The sequence below is a fragment of the Numida meleagris genome, chromosome 3 (assembly GCF_002078875.1).
Source record: "Numida meleagris isolate 19003 breed g44 Domestic line chromosome 3, NumMel1.0, whole genome shotgun sequence".
Taxonomy (NCBI): Eukaryota; Metazoa; Chordata; class Aves; order Galliformes; family Numididae; genus Numida; species Numida meleagris.
The window spans coordinates 70,579,404-70,605,866 of NC_034411.1; the positions used below are offsets into that span (position 1 = coordinate 70,579,404).

Here is a 26,463-nt window from a genome sequence, read left to right on the forward strand (position 1 = left end):
TATAAGATCATTTATGATGAAAAGTAAAAGGTTCAGAGTGCCATTGTGCACATATCTTCAGACACCTAAAAAGAAGAAACTGCATGTCTGTCACTCTTGAAAGTGAAATGAATTGTCCTGTCCTTTTATTTTTTCTAAAATTCTGAACCAAGAAGCTATGTTATCTTAACTAAAATACGTTTCACTTCCAAAACCAATATTTTAAGCCAATACAAGACTATAAATCTCTTCCTACCATATAATATAGTTTATCTAATACATAATTGATAATTCCACTGAAGATTCCACATTCTATTTACATTAAAATACATTCATTTCCCACTTAAAATATTTACTCAGTAGTTAGAACTTCATAAATAGTTAATATGCACCCTGAAGTTCCCAAGGCAGTGGTCATGGCACAGGATTGGAAATTTGGGTGGTCCTGTGTGGAGCCAGGAGTTAGACTCAATGAGCCTTGTGAATGCCTTCCTACTCAGGATATTCTATGATTTTATGATACTGCCACTGATAACCCTTAAATGATGTCTGGGAAGGGGTGGATCCTGGCTCCACTCCTTCCACTCACTCAGGTGCATTGCATACACCTGAGCTCCCCTGGGTTCTCCCTGCCTTTCTACCAGGTGCTCAATCACTGTTTCAGGCCATGATTTAGCATTTCCACTACACCATCCAAAAGAATTGTCCAGAGCTGTTGCAGGTTTGGGAAGCCTCTTCTGGCTTCTCATGACTTCTGTGGTATCACCTAGCAAACACACCACCAGATAGCAGTGGCAAATCCTCACTTGCTGCAGCCTGGGATCTTGTTGCTCTGCTGACATTGTTGCGTTTTCCATCGCGTTACAGATGGTATATATGTCATGATGTTACTGCATAAGACTACAATAAGTCAGGGTAGTACTGTTCATTTGGGGTCACATCATAGCTGATATGATTAGGTATGACAGAATGATCAACCTTTTTAGATATACTGGAATTAGCATGCGCCGTTCTGCCTCAAGTCAGTGCAGCCCTGGATATATCCACATGGGATAACTGCAATTTCTTCCATTGTCCTAGTGCTTCTGTCAATTTGATTTATATTATAGGCAAAAAACAAACAAACAAACAAACAAAAACACCCTGTAATACTGTCTGATAGTTTGATGAACACCTCCTGCAGTTAGTTTTGCCATCAAGGTTGTCACATAAAACTGCAACATACTAATACTTCTCTTTTTATTACATCATTAATTCTTTATAATAAGAAGTGAGCAGAAATACATCTGAAGAATAATTCACTTAAACTATATACTTATTAATAATATCTAACAATATTAGTTTTTGTTTGTTTTCTTTTTTTTTTTTAATAGTTACCATTCAGGAGCTAGAAATGTTTTACTATAAGGGTTATTAGAGTATGTTTAAAAGGAAAACACTGCAAAGGTTTCCCAGAATTTCACCAGATGTTTCCTTGTGTAAAAAGCTAAAAATAATGCTATCCTCTGCATCTCTGTTTCCATCAGTAATTGTAGATACAATGCTTAGTAACCAACTTTCTTCTGAAATAAATCTTGCTGGTCTAGTATCTGGCATGTTGAATAGAGGTAGAATTGAATACAGTAGAGTACTTCAGTTAAAAGGGACCTTCAAAGATCATGTAGTCTGACTGCTGGACTACTTCAAGGCTTACCAGAAGTTAAAGCCCTCTTTTGAGGATAGCATTAAAATGCCTCTTGAATACTGACAGGCATGGAGTATTGACCACCTCTCTAGAAAGCCTGTTTCAGTGTTGGATCACTCCCAGAGTTAAAAAAAAATTCCTAATGTCCAGTCTGAACCTCACCTAATACAGCTTTATGCACTGCTCATGTGTCCTGTCATTAGTGACCAGATAGAAGAGCCCAGCTCCTACTTCTGCACTTCCCCTCCTCAGGAAGTTGCAAAGAGCAATGAGATCCCCTCTCAGCCCCTACTTCTCCAGACTTGGACAACCCAGTTGTACTCAGCCCTTCCTCATAAGACACTCCTTCTAGTCCAGTCCAGATGTAACCTATTAACAAAGATAAAGATCAAATGAAATGAACACTTGCTTAGAACTAAATCAGGCTGTGTTAGAAAACAAATCCAAAAAAAAAGCCTATAAATGTATTGAGTTAGGGGACATAGAAATGAATAAGAAGCAACATATTTGTTGTTTAGATACATAAAATTAGTAGAAGCAACCTCATGAAATAAACTGCATAACTTAAAGAGTAAGTTGTTATTTATTTTAAAATGACAAAGGAAGCAAAATGATAATTGAAGCACCAATCCTTATCAAAAAAATGTTAGCTGATTCTAAGCTACCTTTAACTGATAAGCAAATAGTACTTGAAAAGACTGTGGATCACTACCTGAATGCATAATTAGACTTCAGAGAATATTGATAGCAATTCCTCCAACTACCAACATAAAAAGTAAAAAAGTGATATAAGAACCATTAATCTCAGAGAAATCTACCTTAAGTTTTACCCTCCTGATAAGAGTGATTCCATCAGAATTTATGACATGTCAAGGTGCCAATTTAGGAACATTCTTGCCCACTTAGGAGAAATTCAGAATTACACAGAATCTTAGGTGTTGAAAGGAACCTCTGGAGATCATATAATCCGACCACTTCCTGCTAAAGCAGGTTCCCCATAGTAGGTTATACAGGAAAGCATCCAGGAGAGTTTTGAATATCTGCAGAGGAGACAACTCTACAACCTCTCTGGGCAGCTTGTCCCAGTGCTCCATCACCCTTAAAGTAAAGAAATTTTTCCTCACATTCAAATGGATCTTCTTGTATTCCAATTTGTGCCTGTTGCCCCTTGTCCTGTCACTGGGACTCATTCACTTGTCACCCACCCTTTAGATACTTATAAGCAGTGATAAGATCCCCTCTCAGTCTTCTCTTCTCCAGGCTGAACAGTTGAAGGTCTCACAGCCTTTCCTCATAAGGGAGATGCTCCAGGTCCCTCAACCTCTTTGTGGCACTGGACTCTCTCTAGAAGCTCCTTGTCTTTCTTGAACTAAGGATCCCAGATCTGGACACAGCACTACAGATACAGCCTCAGCACAGCAGAGTAGTGAGGGAGAATAGCCTCCCTTGACCTGCTGGCCACACTCTTTTTAATACACTCCAGGATAACACTGATCTTGTCCACAGGGACACACTGATGGTTCAAGGTCAACCTGCTGTCCACCAGGAAACCTAGGTCCTTCCCTGCAGAGTTCTTTTCCAGCAGATCACTTTTAACCTCTGTTGATGGATATGGTTATTCCTCCCCAGGTGCAGAACTCTACATTTGCCCTTGTTGAGCCTCATCAGGTTCTGCTCTGCCCAACTCTCCAGCCTGTCCAGGTCCTGATGAATGGCAGCACAACCTTCAGCTGTGTCAGCCACTCCTCCTAGCTTTGTATGAACAGCAAACTTGCTGAGGGTGCATTCTGTACATTCATCTAGGTCACTGAAGAAGCTGTTGAACAGGACTGGACTCAGTACAGCCACTTGGGGAACACCGCTAACTACAAACATCCAGCTAGACTCTGTGCCACTGATGACAACACTGTGAGTTCAACCAGTTCAACCAGTTCTCAATTCACCTCACTGTCCAGTCATCTATCCCACTCTTCCCAAGCTTATTTATAAGGATGTTATGGGAGACAGTGTCAAAAGCCTTGCTAAAATTAAGGTAAGACAACACTCAGTGCTCACCAAAGCCTCATCTACCTAGCCAGTTATGACATTATTGAAGGTTACCAGATTGGTCGAGCATGATTTCACTTTGGTGAATCCATGCTGACTACTATTGCTAACTTTTTTTCCACTTGCTTGGAGATGACATCCAGAATAAGTTCTTCCATCACCTTCCCAGGGACAGAAGTAAGACTGACTAGCCTGTCATTTCCCAGATTCTCCTTCTAACATTATTCAGTAAAAAGTATTCTTGACTTAAATGTATTTGCTGTGTGCAAATAGAATAAGACATAAAAAGGCTTTATGTGTGTTTAGTGGTTTAAAAAATAGCATTTTCAAAAGTCTAAAATTAAATTACTATTTGAGACACCAAATTATATGAATAATAAAATGTGAATTCCAGCTACAATTATTACATAACATATGTCAAAAATCTGTAATTAAGAAAAATTAATGTTTGTATTGACTAATAAAAGTTTCTGGAGGATTATATAAAACAGAAATTAAAAATAATAAAAATAAGCATACAGAAAATGAAGGACTGGAATTTTATATCAGTGAGTGCAAATTAAAAATGAGAGGAGCAGAAGTACAAAAGATAAAATATCTGACTTAATTTTGTAATAAATTATATTGTAATGTAACAAAATATATTCTAATAATGGCAAATCGTAAAACTGTCAACAGCAACAAGAAATGCATGGAAGTATGTAACAAACATTGCTTGTTGTTATTTGTGAAATAATGTGGTGGCAAATACATTACAAAGAATAAGAATTAAGAATTTATACTTCACCAATGTATTTCCTTAATCCTGTAGTTTAAAAATTGTGGCTCAGAAAATTTTAATCTAAGTATTTTAAGAGTGTTTATCAAAGAGTTTTCCGGATCATTAAAATATATTTTCAACAAGCCCTAGGCTTTTGTGAGATTAAACACTGGTTGAACCCAGCTATGTTCAGAACATTATGAAATTTCAAGTCTTACTTTCAGTCAGATTAAACCACTGTGTTAAATTCGGGATAAAGGCACTGGAAAATGTTAGAAGCACTCTCCAGTGCTCCGTCATTGTAACTCATTATCTTTTGAAACATTTCAAACCAGATCTATTAAAATCTTACTTTACCATTCAAAAATATGAAAACATAAAAACCAAAGCCTTGCATTTAAGGTAAAACTGAATATTCCAAAGTTACCTGTTGTGCTACATTTCACCGTCTGTTACCAAAAGTTTTTCATGAAAGAAAATCTGACATGGTTACTGTTCTCTAAGAAGCTTTTCAATAGAAGAGAAACTTTCTGAATCTGCTTTCAGTTGGAACGTATCCAGTCTTCTTAAGAGATTTCTGACAATCATTAACACATACAGACTTAAAATAATACTTTAATTTTGGCTGTTAGCTACAACAGAAGACTGGGGTAACCACACAGCAGCATTTGTGATTTATGGCTGGCTTAACAGCAGCATTTTACAGTTGCTGTTAGTGATTGAGGCAGCTGTTTGTCATCCTTGCCAGCATCTTAAACTGGCACATACTTCCCTTAACATGCAGCTATGTTTGTGATACAGTTATATTCTCCCTGCTTTCCTGTCAGACCTTTTAAACTGATTGACTTCCGCTCCACTGCACCATTATTCTCCATGCTCACTTCTGCTCTACATCTAAGTCCACGGAGCCCTCTCAAGTTCCAGTATCTTCTACTAACTTCTCAGTCTGCTAGCTTTGCTCAGGCAGCAGGAAGCAAACAGGCAATCATGCTTATGCTACAAACAATAAGCTCTCTAAACGCAAGTTGTCTATGTCTTTTGTAACTGTGTCAGAATGAGTACTATATTTTGATCTCAAAGGTACAGATGTACTGGTAGGCTAGAGAAGGAATAGCTTCCCAGCAGAACGGAAAATTGAAACTTACTGTTTTGCACAATATAAAAAGATCTTTTTAAAGCAGAACCTCACTTATTCCAGGATCATTAATAACTGAATCATTAGCATAGTTCCCAGAGATGTAAGAAGTGATGCTTTGTCCAGTTTTGCAAGAAAAAGAGAAGGATTTCGACATGATTCTGAAAAATCACCATATTAATTAGAAGATCAGTGACTATTTCATGACTCACTGTATTTGTGAGTGGGCCTCAAGTATTTATTCCTGGACCTCTTCTGGCTTGCATTCATTGAGGAAACTTGACAAAAAGAATGAAATTGAAATATACCTGACAACAGCAGATCATAGCTGGCTTGGACTAAGATAGAAGTATAAATTTGAAACGTTTAGAAAGGATATTAACCTTCTCAATTCAAGGAGACTCCATCTCACATAATACTGTGGCCATTAGCTCTAGCAATATACAAATTCCACTGTGCCAGTATCACAATATTTATCAAAATACTAAGTCAAGAACTATGTTACCATACTGCACCAGTTTTTCCTGCAAAATTATGTTCTATGTTTAAACTTTCTGGATAATAGCAACCTGAAACATCATAGACACACAACGAATTGCTGAAGTACTTCCTCAGGATCTTTTTGACAATTCCTTATAAGCATCTCTTAGAATGCTTCAGCACCTTCCTCTCCCTGCTTTTTCCTGAGGTAAAATGTATTTCACACATTGTCACTTTTGTTGCAGTTGTTTTATTTGATTGTGAGCCATTTCTGAGATGCAAATCAGAAAAGCAATATATCAAGAGGAATAATATGCTTAATAACAGTGTAAACAAGAATGAAAGTCTCTCTTTTTATTAAACCATTAGCTGACTCTGCAACCTTCTCATACACTAGCCTACTACCTCCCTGAGTGCTCATATCGTGAGTATTTGGATATGGTTCATTATTATACCTACACACGATCTGCTTTCTGAATAGTCTAATTTCTGTTCCACAGGGCAGTATACCTGCACATTTTGAAATGGTGTATGGTTTAAGTAAATTAACAAAAACACATCATAAAATGATATAGTTAGCTACCTTGGTAGATATGGCTACAAAAACTCAGATTTCATCTTCTTTCTTTAAAGTAATTTCAACTTTTCTTGGTGTATTATTAGTTCAGTCCTCGTACTACTATAACTGAAATTTGTACGGAAAATTAAGCAACACGACCAACATCAACTAATCTGCGTTGTGCAATACTATCTTCCAAATTCAGGTACAGTATCAAATGTGTAGAAGAAAGAGAACTGTATAAATAAAATGTGGAGAAGAGCACCATTAAAGGTTATATTGTACTGTGTCAGTAGATATCACACTCTATAAAGATCAGAATTCTAAAAAACATAGAATAAAGCTGCAAGAAGTGGATAAACAGGAGCTGTGGCCCAGGAGATCCTGCCATTGAAAGATCTTGGCTAAGGTAATTCACATCTACATCTCTTGTTCCTTTCTACTACATATCTATCTCATTCTTTTTTTTTTTTTTTTATCTTCTTCACGTGAAAGAACACATACTACAGGTTTTTCTAACAAACAGAGCAGTAAGGATGCAATTTAATCCCACTCTTGTTTTTCCTTTTCCTAAGAAAAAAAAAAAAAAAAAAAAAAAAAAAAAAAAAAAAAAAATATGAAGAAAACACAACACACTTGAATTCTCTCCAAACTGTCTGCTACCATGGAAATAGAAAATTATCTTGGTAAGGAAATGCTACATTGTGACTGCTAATATTTCAGCCAGAGTACAGTCTGTAGCAGTGGAGATTTTGGAAGAACTTCATCCCTTGATCTGAGAGCGATTCAGTACATCCTGTGAGATAATGCTCTCAACTCCTGTTCACTGAAAATCCAGCAGGTGAAGCAGATTGTCATTTACAGGAAGTACTTGGTACCTTTGGATTTTTAGGACCTACAGCAATATCTAAAAAACGGCTCTTATTCACTTCTTGTAAAAGTACAGTGCATTCTAAGGACATGAAGTTGTTAACATTGATGTGAATTAAACAAAAGCTCAATCCAATTTAAAAATAGCTCATACTTGGCTGCAGTCAAGAACGGAGTACCTTTAGAATGTCTGGAACAAGTTGTTGAAGTGATTTAATGACCCATAAATTAGTGGTTAAATATTACATGTACTTTTTAAAACTAAGTCTTTTCTGATAATTCAGGGTAAAGAGCTGTGTTTTTTGGTTTTGTTTGGGGTTTTTTGTTGTTGTGGTTTTGTTGGATGGTTTGGGGACTTTTTTTCTTTTTTTTTCTTTTTTTAATTGTATTTCAGACTACACAAACTCAGTTTGCCTACAGCATCCAGGATGACCTTTTTTTCCTTCTCTTTTCCACTTAAGAAAAGATATTGATTTGTACAACAGCGAAAGTAGAACAGTCATCTGCTACGTATTATTCAAACAATACAGGACACAGAATTATTATGTCTGCATACAAAATACACGAATCAGGTACAAAAAGATAAAGGCTCAGAAATGTAGAAACAATGGAGTAAAGGTAACATTGGGGAATGATTGTAAAGTGGAAAATAAATTGTCACACTATTAAAACTATTGTTTTAAATGAAAATACAATTTTACCAAAGCATCAAATAGATCACTTAATTTCTTCATGCCCGCAGTTTCACTGCGTAAATAGAGATAAACCCATACTTCAAGACTTTTATAGGTCTTCAGAGGAAATATTTGTTTTGCCTTCTTGCACAGTTTTGGATCAAAGAAAAATCTAAATTCTGGCCTTCCCTTCACTATTATTCCTATTCTGATGAGGCTAAACAGAAAACGTTTGCAATATTGCTTTTGAAAGCTGAAGGGTTTGTCAGGCTTCCAGTGTTTTACAACATCTCTCTTGGTTGCCAAGACAGGCAGATGTAAAAATTTCCTTAAGTGTGCCTTGTGTGTTAGTCCATTTATACCTTGAAACAGGCAGATGACAGGGGAAAGCACAATGGTAAAACTCATAACATTTCTGACAGCAGTGTTAATATTGTTCCAAAAATTCAATATGAGCCTAATTCTGCCTCCATTAAAGTCAGTCAGAATTTGGCTCTTGATTTGACCGTATGGAGAAATAGAGGCCATATAAACAGCTAATGGAGAAGAGTGACATTCTAGATTTTGAATATCTGGATGACTATTTGTTGTGAAACAAGGTTATTTTCTCTTGATTCAGATAGCAGTTTATTACATACTGTCTCTCACAGATGAACATGTCCATTTATTTGCTGAAATAAAGCTAATTTCATATGTAGTGCTGTTATCATATGCCAACATTTCACAGGAGAGCCAGAACCAGTTCATCTTGCCTTCCTTCTAACTCATCTTACCATGACAGCAATTCTCAAGTCCCCACATTTCCCCCCTTCAGCAACCTTTGATAAAATGCAAACAGGCTTCCTCAACACTGTCAAGTTATATTTACATTCAAATTTTATGATATTGTTTCAATCTAGGACTTCTAAGCACTCATGAGACTGAGATCAGATCCATAACAACTAACCCAAAAAGAAATGATTTTTTACAGCAAAACTAGGAGTCATATCTACACTTTGTGAGTTTCCAGAATAAGGAAATGCTAGGATTCCCATTTTACTGAAACTCTTCTGTGTTCTGCCACTAAAAATGAAGGAGCAGAACAAATGCCTTCCCTTCATATCATTTTTTCCCTACAACAAGCACTCTTTCCTTCCATCTCCTTTGACAATTTTGCCCCCATTTACTCACACATTAGAAAAGACTACCCTCAGGTACTTGAAAGACATCTTCCTGAGCAAGTAATTCTTTTTTAAGTCTATTTACCAACAAACAATATTATGAGGTAGCGAAGTATGAGTTTGTACTGCATTCAGTAGAAAACTATGCAACATGAATTTGTCAACTTTGACATAAGATAGTTATTAAGCTAAGGACCAAATTAAATTAGCTTGGCAGTTCAGTTAGCTTATGTTTACTGTTCTTATCTGAAGTTTTAGTGTTGATAGTCTAGGTTTTTCAATTTGTAAAAAAAAAAAAGTCTACTATTTGCAAACACGTAAGTGCTGGTTAGTTATAGAATAGTAATAGGCAGAGGGCATTAATTTTCTGAAAGTCAGACATGAAAACCCACGATGCAGAGACAAAATTTAATCATTTATTTTCTGACCTTGGCAAACATTGTATAAGATAATCATCTTTTTTTCAACAGATATTTTTTAATACTTACATTTCTGCATTCTATATAATTAGAATCGTTTATAAATATTTCCAGAAATTCTGGAACTCTCTACTTGTTGCTTTGTAAAATTTGATATATCAGCAACTTGTATTGGAATAATTAAGCCAAGGTGTCACCATGAAGCATGACAAAATCATAATATGGAAATGTACATCCATCACAGTTAGTTTGAGTCCCTCATAAGACTGAAACTGATAGGACTGACACATTGGTCGCAATAAGACAATGTTAAATACTGACATGGCACCTGAGTTTCATTCTGCTGACTTTGCTGAGTTTGCTACTTCCTGTTAGTCTTCTCACAGATTTCCTTTGTATTGAGTTTTCCAAGATTCCAATGAAAACTCTGTTCTGGTGAACTGCATATGAATCACAAAATGGATTTATTTACACTATTCCATAGATTTTATAGTGAAAAACACGAAAAGAGAGCTCGAGATGGAATATTAGAGAGGACATGGGAAACAAAGTGTGATGGAGAGGTGGAGGGAGGAACTGAAGATGTCGTAATTACTGAGTATAAAAATAATATATTCTTTTACATATATATTTGTATATATTCTCTTATCTTTGCATATTCAGATAGCTATGTATAAAATTACAATCTGATTTTGGTGAGTTGATCATGGCTGGTGAACAGTGACCTCCAAACCACTGTCTCATTTGTCCTCCTCAGCAGGACAGCAGTAGAAAGTATGATGAAAAAAACTCATGAATTGGGAAAATGACAGAGGGCTCGCTCACCAATTACCCTCACGGGCAAAACAGACTTAGCCTTTGGCAATAAATTAATTTAATCTTCCCATTTATAACCATAAAGCAGTGAGAAATACAAACAAACTGAAAATACCTTCCCCTTATTTACTTTCTTCCCGAGCACAACTTCAAACCTTTATTTCTTCCTCCTCCTCCTCACAAGTAGCTCAAGGGGATGGGGACTGGGGATTGTGGGCGTTTAGCGCTTTCTCACCGCCGCTCCTCCGCACGCGGGTCCCTCCCACAACGCCGTCCTACCCAACTGATCCCACATGGGCTTCCCACAGGCCGCAGCTCTCCTAGCACCGCCCCAACACGGCTCCGTAACGCGGGGCCCACCCTTCGGGCACTGCTCCCCACGGGTGCAGCTCGGGCCCGGGCCGCTCCTGCAGGCGTATCCATGGGCTGCGGCTCCTTCAGGCCAGGTTCACCGCTGCACCGCGGGCTTCTCCGCGGCTGCACGGGGAGATCTGCTCTGCGCAGTGCCTGCGGGGGGACGGCCCGCTCCTCCGTGGGCCTCTCCCGGGCTGCAGGGAGCTGCTGCCGTGTGCCCGTAGCTCCTCCTGCGCCGACCTCGGTGCCTGCAGGGCCGTTCTCTCCATTTCTCACTCCCCTGTCCCAGCTGCTGTTGCACAGCGGTTCGTCCCTTCCCCTTCCATCTGCTCTCGCAGAGCGCACCCAGCGCTGCTCACGGCTCAGCTCTGGCAGCGGCGGGTCCCTTTGGAGCAGCTGGAGCTGGCTCTGCTCTCAGAGGCCGCCCCCTGCAGCCCCCTGCTACTAAACCTTGACACATAGGCCCAGTACACTGGTACTAAGCTACAAAAGGAAATTCATCTGACATGTGATCCATAAAACTGACATAGCAGTAATATAATATTAGCTTATTACAAGATGAATCTTTATACAGTACCATAAATGCATAATGTCTCCCTGAGTCAAATGAAGACATTTCCTTAGACAAGTAGAAGGCATTTCTTATTCCTGGGCCCAAATTCCAGAATGTGGGGATTTGAATAAATTCTACATGCAAAGAAAGATCTGTAGCCTAACTTGCAGGCTTGGAGAAGAAAGGGCAAAGAATGCAGCAGTAACAAGGATGTTCAGAATGAATGCATTCTTGAGAGGAAAAGTTCTGAGTATAACAAGTCAAACAAAGATGCATTTGAGAAAAAACAAAAGGAGTTTTGGACTGTGGTCTGATGAAGCATTAGAGTTATTGACCAGATGACAAACCTGAAAGCTTCATTCTAAGTTTAATAGATGAATGATACAAATCCATGTTCACATCATGCAATAAGACCTTAAGTACGTGATATAGTACAAATTTGTATCTTGAAAGTATATTACAGCATCAATAGAAGTATATGTGTGTAAATCCTCTGTGTTACACAGATTGCTCTTATGAGGAAGACATGGAAATTCGTGTTGACAGCACTCCACTCAGGTGAATTAGCTACAGATCCAAAAAAGTGGCTCCTTCTAGGCCCTAGGAAGAGTAAGCAAATGATTCCGTGATAACGTTCAGAAGATTTTGAATCCTTTGTTAGTGTGAAGTGCAACCACAATCCCACTAACAAATCTCTTGCCATCATGATTTGGAGGTCAGTATAATTTTATCTTTGTGGTGTGTCACCAAAGACAATAATTTAGAGGTGCTTACATTAATTTACTTTAATTTAGAGGTGCTCCAACATTAATGAACTTGGAAAAAAAACCCACAAATTCATCATCTACATTTTGAGTTGGTTCTATTCATTGCTTTTGGAGGACTTGCTTGAAAACATATAGAAGCCTTTTTTTATCACTGTTACTTTTCCCCTGCTACATTCATTCATGCATCTATGAGTAGCTTCAGCAATTATTAAGAAGGCTAGAAAAGAAAATAAAGCTATCTGTAATGCTGATTTACAAAGTACATTCTCCAGCTGTCAACTCACTGACTGGTCACCTTACTCTTTTTTTTTTTTTACACTTTGATCATTAAAGCTCTCCCAGTGGCCTTGGGTACATGTTCAGTCGGAGAGGAGACAGAATTAACTTTAAAGTTAGTAGCATTCAGTGTGGAAAGAAGCTCCAGCATGTTTTATTGGCTAACAGAAAGTGATTTTACCTTACCAATCTCTAGATATTTGTGTTAAGTCACACCAGCATATCAGCAGGTTCTTTTGCACAGGAGTTTCAGAGATCCCTAGCAGACTCAAAAGTATAAGCACTGACATTTCATCCTTGTCTATATCCCTGAGGACACTATCCATCAAAATTAATGCCATACCTATACTGCATGCATTAAGACTGGAGGAGATCCAAGGCTTTGTGTGAGCAGTTGCATTTGGGCCAAATGATATGGTGTATAAGAGATGAGAAGATTCTAGGATTGAAATGGGGTTGAAAAACTTCTACTGATGTTAGCTTTATTTTCCCACTTGATTAGAAACAGATAGGATCAACTAAACAGAATAGCAAATAACAGCTTCAAACTCATGACTAAATATTTCCTATTTCTAATTTAACTTATATTATTATTTATAATATTATAATATAAATTCTTATTTAGTTTATATTATTTTGTTCTGCAGTATCCAACTATTGTTTTCGGTAAGATTTCTATAAAGAAAATGAACAAAAGAAGATCTATACCATCATAAATACAAATCAAGCTGCTATTACAAAGCTGTTAAATTTATAAAAGGGATAGCAAAGATAATTGTGTTCAAAATTTGTTTGGATCACTTCTGCTATACATATATATCCATTTGATTTTCCACTTTTCCTAGGCTTTCCCTTCTGTCAAGTGATTTGAAATATATCAGCTGCTCCAATCACGCTGCAATCACTTCATTTCACAATGCAACACATCATGATGTCATGGAGCTAAAACAATTCTACACTGTGTAGCTATACAAAGAAGTTCTATAGTATTTTTCAAAAGTAGAGCTGTAAGACTCCTAAAATATCCATCTAGCCCTTTTGTTTGTTTTTCAAATGCCATCCATCAGAGAGAGATTCTCCTCATCACCAGGAGGAGATGACAAGACACTCTTCTCCTACTCCAAGCAGCTGTAATTTCAAAGTGTAATAGTTCTGGTTCCATTGGACTGGATTATTTAGTCATCTGTATCTAAAACAAAGAGGTTATATATAGAGATGGAAAAACATGTGAGTTGAATGACAAACAAAGTATTATTTACTGAATGTATTAAAAACTGTTTTTCCAGATGCATTTCATCAAAGCAAAGGCCCATTCCTGGGAAAACATCTATATTCACAATCAAGACAGATGTACAAGTCATGTGAAGTAAGAATGCCACTGGACTGAATTATTTAGTTGTTTGCTAGAGACTTGATCAAATTCAGCCTCTGCGTAAACAGACAAATTTAAATGGGACACATTTTAAAGCATTCTGCATCCTGATTGAATTCAATTCTATGTGTGCATGAGATCTCTAGAAATGCTAGTTAAGAATGCTGTCACTGTAGTGAAAGTAAACTTGTGAGTATGTTTGGGATTAAATAGTCCATAAAACTAAATAGCATCATTCAGAAAACAAAACGAAAAACAGTAATCAATCATGTCTGCATGAAGGAGCTTGAATTTCTAATATGGTCAATCCTTGAAAAGTCTGACAAAGCCAGACAACTGTATGGAATGCACTTTCAATAACATATTATTTTTCTTTTCTTGGAAAATCAAGAAGTCCTACATAAAATTAGTTGTCTGTTTAATAACTTTTTTTTATTTTGTGACTAAAGCAAGAACCAGGAATGGGTTTTTAAATGCTAGGATAACATTTTGGAGACTAAAATTACTCAGCTATTCATTGTCATAGAATATGTTAGTAAACTGAAGTCAGATGACATATGTCTATTTAAAAAAAAGGGGGGGGGGGCAAAGCTTGCAAAGAGTGCTCAATCAAAGGCAAAGGCACTTGAGCAGTACCTTTGCTAGAGATGACTGGGTTTAGCTGAGGTTCTGGGACAAGGTGCCAACAGTTGCCCTAGTAGATCACTTGATATAGATCAGCATCATAAAATGAGGAAGTCAGCCCAGTGCCCCCATCACATAAGTTATGGAACAAAGAGGTCTCAAGAGAAACTGGAACATTTTTTGTACAGCCTAATGCTAAGTCTGCCAGAAGAAAAAGAACTATTAGTTGCATGTACCCTTTTTTACAAGAAAATGGGTTGACATTGGATTTGGCAAACCAGTGTTTGTGAAATCGGTGGTTAGCATGAGAACAAGTGGATATTACCCCAGCTGTACTGTGCAGAGTTCAAGGAGCCTGAAGTCCTCGAGTCACCCACAGGCAATAAATGGATTGAAATACTTCCCTAATCACAGTACCCCAAAATATAAGAACATGGGTGTATCTGGGTCAAGTGCTGAGAATGTGTCCCTGCTGTTCACCAAAGAAATCCAATCACTACTCTTAGGCTGCACAGGAGAGCCCCAAGCCCATTCTCATCACATAAACCAATTGAGGAGTAAATGTAGAAAAGACAAACTTCAGTAGCACTTTGGTCTGTCCTGAAAGATACAATAGCGTATAGCCACATTCAAACTGTGCATAACACAAGAAAAAGTGGTAGAAACTAGGAAGTGTGTGTTAAATTATTGAGGCTTTTCAAGATAGAAGTGTTGGTTTGGGTTTTTTCCCCATAATAACTAAACTGTTAAGGTTTCAACTGTACTAACAGTAAATTCTCACTTTTATATATAATGTGTGTTTCCTTTTTGTTGGTATCAAGATTTTGAGTATAACATGGCAATGAAGCTAGGTAACTATATGGTGTATTTAGCCAATTCAGACAGAGGTAGCAGAAGCATGAAATGTTAGTAAGTACCACACATCAAACAAGTGTTCCATTGCAACACACATTCATCAAGCTCTAATTACAGATACAGAGTATTAATAGAGATCTTAGCTGGTCTTGGACTATAGCAGAAGTTTGTAGCATTGATTTTCCACCAGGAAAAGGAAATTTCAGTAAAAGGTATGCATATAAACATTAGGAAAAAAAAGTGTATTTTACATTCCTAGCACAATGTTGCAGCTAGATCACCCCATTGGGGTTGCCATTAACAACAATTAAAGAACACAGAATTGTGTGGCTGGTCTTCCAAAATTACCACTTAAAATTTAACAGGTCTTATTGTTAAAAATGTTTTGAAAGAAAATAAAGGAATACAAAATGAAGCAACTGCTCTTAGAGAATCCACTAAAGAAAATAAAATGCAGTATTATCATATTGCTTAATTAACTTGTCATAAATCATGGTAAGTAAGCCACTAATGTAGCAGAAATAAATACGGAGTGCTGTCTGTAACACTAATTCCTAACAGCAACTAACTGAAGCTGTCTGTAGTGGAAAAACTTTGTCAATCTCTATTGACTGGCGAAAGTCTCTGTATTTCTATCAGTATGTACAAGTGGGCCAGATAAAGATGCTTCAAAAGTGAGAAGCTTTTCCAAAATGCCCATGTGTTATACAAGTTAGTACTTCTATTAACTTATTTTGGTACTGTAAATTGTCTAATGAAAAAGATAAAATCTGTTATGAAGCTGGATACAGAAAATACCAACCATGCCCTCAGGGTCAAAATACCACTGAATACACTAATTAATAATATACACTTAACCAGCCTAGCGCTGTGGTTTCACTATGCTATTTAAAGATGACATTGTTATCCCTATTTTTTTGTCACAAAGAAAATACCCTGCTGCCTTGTGAGCAGCACAGCTGCTGAGAGTGAGAGGAATGAATCTGAAGAATGGCACATTACCAATTTAATATTTGTCATCCTTCATTACTCCTACCTGTGTATAAAGAGGACTTTTCTGTGGAAACATTTTTAAGACCGCATTAAAAAAAAGCAAGACTCTATTGTACATATGCATTTTGGTATCATTAATGGATATTCTTAAAATCTTAGATGTGCCCTTTGCTATTCCTTCACCTGGCTTTAAACATACAATACACGCATATGTAGCTTCCTTTGAAATCTGCTCCATTGCCAAAAAGCACTATTTAACCTTAAATGCTCCAATTTGCAGCAATAAATATTTTAAAAAAAAAATCTTCCTAAATTATACCTTTTTTCTATTCTAAGTAGTTCCAGGCTATTTAATTATCAGAATTGATTGTGTTTCTCTTTGTTGACATTTCTTACTATATCCATTACAGTCAGAAAGAGGGTAGTTATTCCATTAAGAATATAGTTCAAATAACAGCATCTACAATTTGAAATAATATTTAAAACATAGAACCAGTGGCATTAAATGTCACAGGCTGCTTATCATATGTCTTTACATTTGTGTACACTTTCATATCATCTTAAAAAATGAGTTTTGACTGTTTGTATTCTTCCAAATACACTTACATATATGCATGTTGAGATTTACAGAATGTCACCTGATATTAAACACCTCTTCAAACACCTCAGAGAGGTCTGTTATAGGGAACACTGAATTTTACTGCCTACCTTATTTAGTGTCATGCCTTCACACACATAAACAAAATGTGTAACCAAAGCCAGCTGTAGTTGGTGTCTCAAAACAGTTATACTGATGACAGTAGCTAAAGAGGATGTACTTACTCTGAGGCAAGAATTCCAATTGCTTTTGCACTTAAATTACTTCATACTACCAAAGGGCATTTTATGCTGTCTTAGAGGATTAGGTCAATATACACAGACTTAAAACTGTTCAAAAGTGTCATAACACTGCCTTATACACATCTCTTAATCTGCATCCCTGAGAGAAACAGTATCAAAGAGTTATTTTATCTTAATAGTATTTTCTTTCATTTAAGAATTTTAATTAAATTTGCCAGGTGGTAAGAGCAACGAACTTTGTTTTCCATTTGTGAAGACTGAGAAAACTTAATTAGATGTCATTCCAATATTATCTCAAACTTTCCATAAATGAGAAAAAGGAAGACAAGAAAACATTAACATAAAATGAGATTAAGAGTCAGGCCTTAGTTTTCCATATCAACTTTAATAGTGGAATAGCTACATTCTCACAAAAATATGTGCAAATATCTAACTAGTAGAGCATTTCATACCTTTTCAAAATACAAAAGTATTGCCATATAAGAACTAGGATTTAGCCTACTTTATTATCATTTTACCCAATTAGGATATGAAAAAATTATAAGTACTGTGGTCTCTGAAGACATACAGATTTCATGTAGAATCACTGAATCATAGAATGCTCGAACTTACAGAGTCAGGCCAGAGAAAAAGACAACCTTTCTCTGGCCTTTCCCCAGGCCCCATATAAGTTCGGAGACTGTAAGGACATCACCAGTCTTGGCTGTGCTGTCCTATCACTCCCATCATATGGTCTGGATTTGGTACCTTCTTACTTCCACCTGTTTGGGCCAATCAAAGACGAACTGCATGGTCAACATTTTCTTAGCAAAGACACTATCATAGCAGCTGTGAAATAGTGGGTCACCTCCACTGGTGCAAATTTTTTTTTTTTTGAGTGTAGTATGCAGGCTCTTGTTCATCACTGGAAAAAAATGCATAGCTAATGGCAGTGACTATGTTGAAAATTACTGTTTTTTTAGCTGAGAATTTTCTGTACCATAAGTGTTATTGTGCTCTTTGTACCTATTGTAGTTTCCATGGAAATAAATAGGAGGCATTACTTTTAGAATGACCTACATAATTATTAATGGTATCGGTTTTTTAACATTTAGGATGAACTCTACAAAGCTAGGATTTGCAAGGAGTTCTTTGGCTTTGCAAGCTCTTATAGAATTATAGAACCATGTGAGTTGGAAGAGATATTTAAACATCAACTAGTCCAAGTCCCCTACAATGAACAGACATCTGCAGCTAGATCATGTTGCTCAGAGCCTGGTCCAGCCTAACCTTGAATGTCTCCAAGGATGGGGCATCCACCACAACTCTATACAACCTGCTCCTGTGATTCACTATCCTTATCATAGAAAACTTCTTCCTTACATTCAATTGAAATTTCTCCTCTATTAGTTTGAAATCATTTTCCCTTGTCCTATCACAACGGACTCTTTAGAAGAGTCTGTTCCCTTCTTTCTTACAGTGCCCCTTTAGATATTGAGAGGTCGCTATCAGGTTTCCCCAGAGCCTTCTCTTCTCCAGACTAAACAGCCCCAACTCTCTCAGCCTGTCCTCGTAGGAGGGGTGTTCCAACCCTTACATCATTTTTGTGACTCCCTCAGAATGCACTCAAGGTACACGTCTCTCCAGTACTGAGAACTTCACATCTTGACATAGTACCCCAGGTGAGATCTCACCAGAGCAGAGGGGAAGAATCACCTCCCTCAACATGCTAACCACGCTTCTTTTCACACAGCCCAGGATACAGTTAGCTTTCTGGGCTGCAAGGGTACATTGTTTGCTCATGTCCAGCTTTCCATCCAGCAACATCCCCAAGTCATTTTTAGCAGGGCTGTGCACAATCCTTCGATTCCCCCAGCTCATACTGATAGCAGGGGTTACTGCAACCCAGGTTCAAGACCTTGCACTTGGCTTTGTTCAACTTCATGAGGTTCACCTGGGTCCACTGCTCCAGCCTAAGTGTCTCTGGATGGCATCTCACTCCTCAGGTCTGTTGACTGCACCCCACAGCTTGGTGTCATTTGCAGACTTGCTAAGCATGCACTCAATTCCACTGTCAATGTCATTTATAAATTTATTGAAGAGCATCCATCCTGGTACATATCCCTGAGGGACACCATTCGTCACTGATCTCCATCTGGATATTGAGCAATTGATCACTACCCTCTGGGTATGATCTTGCAATCAGTGCCTTGTCAAAAAATTCACCCATCAGATCCCTATCTTTCTAATTTAAAGAGAAGGATGTAATGGGGACCATGTCAGAGGCCTTACTAAAGCCCAGATAGAGCCACAGTTGTCATCTTCCCTTGTCCACTGACACAGTCACACCATCACAGAAGGCCACTAGGTTGATCAGGTAGGACTCGCCCTTGCTGAAGCCATGCTGGTTGTCTTGTATCACCTCTATCATTTCCCTGTCTTCCATGTCCCTTAGCATAGCTTCCAGGAGGAGCATTTCCATGATCTTCCCCCAGCATCAAGGTGAGGCTGATAGGTCAGTAGTTCCTTGGATCTTCCTTTCTACCCTTCTTTAAAATTGATGTGACACTGCCTTTTTTTCCAGACACCAGGGACTTCCATGACCACCATGACTTTTCAAACATTGAGAGCAGGTTGGTAACTGCATCAGAAAATTCCCTCAGGACTCTTGGATGCATCTTATTGGGATCTATAGGCTTATGGATGGTCATGAATGTGATCTTCACTTTCAGCACTTTCAACATTACCCCTCCAGTCCCCACCTTCTGACCTATCAGCTTGAGGGGTGCCTGAAGAACATTTGCCAGTGAAGACTGAGGAAAAAAAAGAGTCATTGAGTACCTCAGATTTCTCCGTGCTTGTTTTGCCAGCCTACCAGTGTTGCATACTAGGGTGGGAGAAAAGGGGATTTCCTACTTGAACTTTCATTTTTGTGCTTAATATACCTGTAGTCTTTCTTGTTCTTTGCATCTCTTGTCAAGTCCAGTTCTAGCTTGGCCTTCCCCATTTCTACACAGCCTAGCAGCATCATTGTTTCATACTTTCAAAGGAATATACAAAAGTAATAAAAACATTAAATGTACTTCAACAACTGACAGTATAGAAAATGGTGACTGGCCAGCTCTTTCTCTCCAAGAGATTCTCAGATCACAGTCTGCATGAAGGCCCAGAATATTCAAAGATGTTTTTCCTGTTTCTGCAGTTATCCATTTGGAATTCATTCGAGTTCTTAGGTTTTTTTTTTTTAAAAAGAATATTATAGCAAGAGTAAGAATGTGGGATGTTCCTATGTTAATCTCAGGAGAGTATTACACTTTCTCCCTCTCCCCAGAGATCTTCATCTGAACAGTGATGGAGTGTCTCAGCACTATTTAGTTCGTACAAATTATTTACAGTAGCTGCAAGACAAAATAATTTGTCAGAAAGGTTCATGAAGGGAAGCAGGGTTTACTTTTAAGCAGATATGGGGAAATCCATGGTTTTTTTTCTTCCTTTTATTTCAAAGCCACAAATTGATGGAGGATGACTGTGATGATAAATATACTATACATACATTCAATGTGTGTATACATATATTCAATACAGTGTGTAATGGAATTTGGTATGGAGCAATTGGCACATGGGATTGTTAACAGTACTCACATGCCATTGTTTTAACACGACTTAACTGCATCTTATTCAAAACCTTGATGCATGATCTACCACTCAGTGCACTACACGCTGTATATGCATGGCAGCTAACACAATTGGACTTCAAGTGAGACCTCTACAATCTAACGCTATTTGTATTATAACCTTGACTCAAATCAAGCACTAGCAACTAAATAGCTACTCTTATTACCTATAACATTTTGAAATAATTATTTCTTTCCAAAATAAAATTTTCTCATTTTTATCTCCCCTTAAAAGTGTCCAGAGCAAAATGCTGACTGAAGAAAGAACTTATGAGTTGCCCATAACTGAAGAAGTAATCAAGCTGACAGCTCTTAGTCCTGCAGCACCCAAACCTTGAAAAACACTGCATATCAGGTTTTTTCATTAGGATTTCTCTAGTTCTTTCTGTTGTGGAATTTCAGTCCAAATCCCAAGTTGCTCAGAAAAAAAAACCACACACACCACAAAACTCCTACCCAACTGTAAATGAGTGGGAAAAATTATATCCATACAATTAATTTCTTGTGATCTTTTTAAGCTCAAAAACATGTTCACGTATAAAGCTAAGAGTTTGTCATTACTATAGCTGAAATCTTAACATAGTCCAGATCTAATTTTCAGTGAAAAATCATTTCTATACAGAAAAGACAATTCAAAATGAACCTCCTGGTTTCTGTTCCTTATTGCAGTGTTACACTCACTCTCACCCACTCCTCTGAGTCCTGAGGTCAGTCATTTCAATCCAGTATTTGGAGAAGGGAAGAAGGGGAATTACCAGCATAAGTTCTTCACCACAAAGAATATGATGCTCATGTTGATGTTTTTTCTCCCTCTAGGATCCACTTGGGACCAATTCTATATGTTTACTAACATGTTTTTATGCCTTGCTAATCATTCATTTGGGAAGGTTCACAAGCATCCTGGGCTACATCAGGAAACTGTTGTCAGGAGATAGGGGAGGTGATCATTCCCTTCTAGGCAGACCTTGTGAGACATATATGGAGTGCTGGGTCCAGGTCCAGCCTTCCCAGGACAAGAGGGACATACTGAAGAATATCCATTGGGGGGCCACAAAGATGTGGTAGAGGTTGAAGTTTTTGTCATAAGAAGAGTTTGAGAGCTAGGATTATTCAAGCTGGAGAAGAGTGGGAGGATCTTACAAGTTTCAGTAAATATGCAGATGAGAGGGGTAGGTTCTTTTCATATGTATCCTGTGACAGGACAAGAGGCAATGGCTACATGCTAAAATACAAGAAATAACATTCAAAGATTTGGTTTTTTTAAACTGTGAAGGTAGCCAAACACTGATACACATCACCCAGAGAGGCTACAGAGTCTCAATCCTTGTAGATACTCAAAAGCAGGATGCGGCCCCAGGCAAGCCACACTAAGTTAACTTACCCAAGAAGCGTAGGGTTGGATGATCTCCAGTGGTGCCTTACCATATCAACAGTTCTGCAATTCACTGTTTTCAGAACCACATTACAGCTGATTGTACAATATATAGTGTTTTTCCACACATTACATATTATTTCTATGTTTTTTCCCCTAAAGTTACATTTGTTGGGCTCAAAGTTTAACTCTTACTTGTTAATTATACCTAACAGTGGTGATTTCAGCACCAAGCCCGTGTCCCATTTCCTGGCACCCCATGCCTGCCCTCCTCTACGTTGCATCTTGTCTCTACTTCTATAGGTTTCTGCTATCATGAGACCACATACAGAGATCATTACTACATAATACATCATTACTTTAGACTTGAGTATCTCAATCTGAAAATGAGACTCCTTAGTTCTGCATAGGTAGCAGTAACATGTGTCGTAGTTTCAGCTGGGACAGTTATTTTTCTTCATGCATCTGGTGTTATACTATGCTTTGGTATTAGGAGGAAAACAATGTTGATGACACAATGTTTCTAGTTGTTGCTGGGACAACTCTGCAAGGACATTTCTGAAAGTTCATCAGGCAGGCCACCACAGCTCAGGGAATAGCTGGGCATTGGTTGGTGGGTGGTGAGCAATTGCTTGAGCATCATTATTATACATATACACACTTACAGTATTCATAACTTTTTTTTTTTCCCTATTTCTCTCCCTCATCCAGTTAGGAAGTGGAGGAGTGAGCAAGCAACTATGTGGTGGTGAGCTACCTACCAGACTAAACCACAACATTACTGTTGTGTATAGAAAAATAAGTGAAGAAAAGTAGGCATCACCAAAGGAAAAAATAATGTTACAAGTAGATGATGCAAAATAAAGCACCAGACATGTCACAAAGAGTTCAGATAGAGCATATCTGGCAAGCCTCAGTCCCAGGGCCTTCCAAAATTATTACAAAGTCTGTGCCTTCATACTGGCAGTTGCAAAACCATACTACAAGACCATAGCCTTAAACTCTATAGAAAAAAAAGATGAAAGATGTAGACCTTCAAGAATAGTAAAGACTGATTAAAGGCAGACATAAAGAAGAATGGATGAATCTGATGTAAAGTTTTCTACAAGAAATATGCCTGTATCATAAATCTGATTTTTATTGAAATCCTCTATTCAAAATGTCTCCATTTCAAAGACTACTTCCCACAAACAATGCCTGTACTTCTATGATGACCTACAATGACTTCACACATCAAAACATATACTTTTAATATATTGAAGTCCTTATATATGTTCCATGTTCTGCTATGTTATTCAACTTCCAGAAGTACTTGTGACTTAAGTCACAAGATAAAGAAGAAAAACAGACTTACAGTGAGAGGCATTTTAGAGTGAAATATGTTTGTCGCCTCAAACATTGATATGAGCAGAAAGAAACTGCCAAATAAAGTGCAATGGTGCCAAACCATGTACCAGATTTGCCAAGGTCTAGATCTGATCTTTCTTTACCACATTGTTGCCTCTCATCTGTCAGGGAAGTCTTGTCCACTAGTGCATCAGCGACATTATGCTTGCTCAGAGGAAAAGAATATGCAAAGACTTTACCACACCTTACAACTAGTTATTTCCAAGTCCAAGACAAGTACTTCAAATCTGCCTACCACAAAGGAAGATAAGGCATAAGCAATTTAACTATTAATAAAAATGTATGTGCAGGTTCATAAACAGATATTAGGTAACAAGCATTATGGAACAGATGTATACCCCAGATGCTAAGCCTTCAAAGGCTTAGCCACTGAATAAAGACAATATGGAGAGTATATATCTTATCTACACAAATAATGTAAAAAATTCGGTTACCAGGTATGAGGACAGGCCACTTGGTGAACTATTTATATCCACTCGGCAATATTTGATATATACAAAAAGCAAACAAAATGCTTCGATGTTAATCACAGAAGCACCTACACAGCTCTTTCCACTTCAAGAACATCCACAAGAGATTTGCCAGATTTCTAATCATTAATTTATTAATGTCCAGCTCACAACCACCACAGTAAAAGAAGTTGTCACAAAGTCACATCAGATAAATCTGGCCGTGCATTAAAATGCTCATTACAGTAATAACTATTTTACCTTCTACAAATTCATTGAGAATGATATGAACAAAATTACTCTAAAGCTGATTACAGTTCATGAATTTACATTATCATCAGCAGGAATATTCAAGCCAGTTAACAACATGTAAGTGATTACACTGGAAAACGCAAAACTTAGTAATTGAGCGTACAATACAGAGTGTACCAGACTTAAAGTTTGGATTGTTTTTCTTGTTTGTACATCATGAGATGAATACATGCGCTTTTCATAACTTTGAAACATTTTGAATTACTTCTGAGGTCCTTAAATACATGTCAAAATCATTTTTTCTTGCAAGACACAAGTTCTTTTATATAAGAGGAATCAAATAAGTCAATCTTCAGAAAATAGCGATTAAATGCTTCAAGTGGATAAGTTAATTGTTCAATATATCTCCAAATCTATTACTAGAAGTTTTCACCCCTCCTCAGCTACGAAGAGGGGTGAGAATACTCTAGAAAAGCTCAGATAATATCATCCACAGCCTCTCAGTGTAGTACATCGCTTAATCATTATTTCCTTTAATTGTTCTTTATTTGCTCAAGAGTTTTTTTCTCTCCCCATCGTATTCTACCTACACAGATTCTCATAATTGTAATAGCTACTTTTTCTGAAGTTTAATGAATAGCGTGATTATCTTTGTTACTTGTCTCCTGTTCACTTATATGGAGTATTTTTTCTGGTTTTACTTAGTATATCGTAGCACATGGTAACTGACAAAAGTGAAGTTGAGTTTCTCTTCACAACTGCATGCTTTATCTCAGTCTAATTTTCATATATATTGACATTGTTAGGATTGCTTGCCAAAGGAAAAGCTGTGTCTTCTGTTCTGCCTTTAATTCTTTATTTCTCATTTTGAGTTAGACACATCATACCTGACTGTTAGAGTTAACAAATACTTGTGTCCTCATGACAGATCTTAGAAAATTAGTTATCCACACACAATTTTTAATAACTTTCAAAGTGTAAGCCTCTAATCCTCTTAATCTTTACAACAAGCAGCTATGGAAGTAGGAATAAAACAGACTTCCAAAAGGAACATTTCTGATCATTATTTTCTTAAATTCACTTGTATCACCTTATTTTTTAAAATTTCAATGTTCACATAAAATAAAGAAATCAAATTAGATTTTTAAAGGAATAACAGCTCTTAGATCCTCAGACACAGCCACCAAAATCCTTGTCAGAGTATTCCCTCAGTTTTTCTTTTCAGCATATTCACAACAGAAACTATCAGTATTTACAAGGAGAAAGCAGCAGCATCACAAGTTTCATAGCATGCCACAGAATATCATGTATATAAAGTTAATGAGAAGAAAAGGAATTCTCATGTGTTACGCAGCCAGGCTGTAACAACTTAAATAGATTACACCTTGCAGGAATCACTATTCAGAGCACGGAGTACACAGCAAAACAGAATGGACAACCTGGACATTTACCGTTACATCTTCTGCTAGTTGCATCTCTGCATCACCAGTTGTAATGCTGATGACAGAATTCTAATACCATGCAGTAACCAAAGCTTAACTACCCAATTACTTACATGAGTAAGTTAAGTCCATTCATTAAAGCATATCAGTCAGACACAAATCCACTATCTACAAGCATCAGCAAAGTCTTACTTGTAGTCAACAACATGTAATTGTCTCCACAAGAGTATTAGAAGGCAGTACAGAACTAGCAGGTTTTTTTTTGTTAATTATCTCTACATCTAGAATGAAGAAAGGCAGGAAAGAAAGAATTTAATAGATTCTTTAAAAAGAATTGGATATTAGAGCTTATTTTGTTGTTCTCATATGTAGTTTTTTTTGTTTTTTTTATGTACACATAGTTTGATACATGATTTCAGCCTCATTAACAAAGTACCTTAGTAAACTGCTAATATAACAAAGAAACTATTAAACACACATTTAATAAAGCATCTGTTTACATGCGTTCTCATTTCAAATTGAATAAGAAGTAAATACCCACTAATAACTTTATCTCTCTGTAAATACCAGCTTCACTGAGCTCCTCATCTTGGATGAGGAACATGCCTAGTAAAAGACAGGATATAGCATGAATATTTTGGTGCTTTTACACTTGATACTTCATTACCATTC

The 26,463-nt window shown here is 37.3% G+C and overlaps 1 protein-coding gene across 5 annotated transcripts in view; it reads right to left on the reverse strand.

The window, feature by feature from the left end:
* Positions 1-10,870, reverse strand: part of GRIK2 (glutamate ionotropic receptor kainate type subunit 2) — a 461,962-nt gene extending 451,092 nt beyond the window's left edge. For 2 of the 5 annotated variants that reach the window (XM_021389811.1, XM_021389810.1), the window contains exon 1: positions 10,698-10,865. The gene's annotated coding sequence lies outside the window, so the exon portion shown is untranslated. Of the gene's footprint in view, positions 1-10,697 lie in introns of all 5 variants that reach the window. The other 3 variants (XM_021389815.1, XM_021389816.1, XM_021389817.1) reach the window with 3 other exon arrangements.